The sequence below is a fragment of the Triticum dicoccoides genome, chromosome 7B, assembly GCF_002162155.2.
Source record: "Triticum dicoccoides isolate Atlit2015 ecotype Zavitan chromosome 7B, WEW_v2.0, whole genome shotgun sequence".
Lineage (NCBI taxonomy): Eukaryota > Viridiplantae > Streptophyta > Magnoliopsida > Poales > Poaceae > Triticum > Triticum dicoccoides.
In genome coordinates, this window is record NC_041393.1 from 767,433,986 (window position 1) to 767,434,960 (window position 975).

Sequence of the window (975 nt, forward strand, 5' to 3'; positions counted from 1 at the left end):
GTTTCCCCTGTTCGAAGATGTATTCTGCCGAAACGTTTTCTTTTCTGTTTTATTATTAAAAAACAGATTTTGACCAAATCTTTGACTGGCTTTATCTTTTTAAATATAACTCCAAATGAAATGATTCTTTTTCCTGCCTCTCTCAAATTTCACCTAGTTTATTTTAAGATTTATTTGAAAAAATTTCAGAACAACTTTCGGTGCTGTTTTTATTTTGTGTGTTAATTCTTTTATATTGCTAAAATAGGATTTTTGAAGAGAGGAGGAACGTTTCAAGTTTTGGAGTGCACCCTTCCTTTCCACACATTGAAGGCAAGCATTCTGAACCCCGACATAATATTTTTGGTGTGATCGTTGATACATTTATAACTCCACCGCATTTCGAAGGACTTGTTATTTCATGTGGTATGATCATATGCATGAGTGCATATTAGTGATATCCATGCTGTTGGAAATGAACACACTTGTGATGATAATCACCCTCATGTGCCTTGCATGCATACCGGCAGGAACCCGGGAAAACCTCTGCCTTGGGTAGGCATGAGTTTGTCGCCGGTCTCCGTCGGGACGGTTATGTCTGGTATGGCATGGTAAGGTGATATGAGCGGTGACTCTGTTGGATGAAATATATTTGTTATACATGTCATGCAGGAAACTATAAACCTCCTGAGTCGACTGTAGATCGAGTCTTGTTCCAGTAACCCCCACACTTATTTCGTGCTACCACTTGTCCCTGCCACAGGTAGGGTACAGTTCAGTAATTTGTCAACCCCTTTCTAGCACACACCGTACAGAGGGGCCGGGATGAGGGTACCATGGCCATGCATTAAAGCCAGTCATCCGGTTAGGGGGCATGGGTGTTTTGGTTGTAGCCGAGGGGGTAGCTCCCCCAGTTTTGCGCGCGGTATAAATTTTGTGATCCCATGCTAATCGAGGTTGTAGCCTCCCCACTTAGAGTTTTGCTTAACGGGTGTC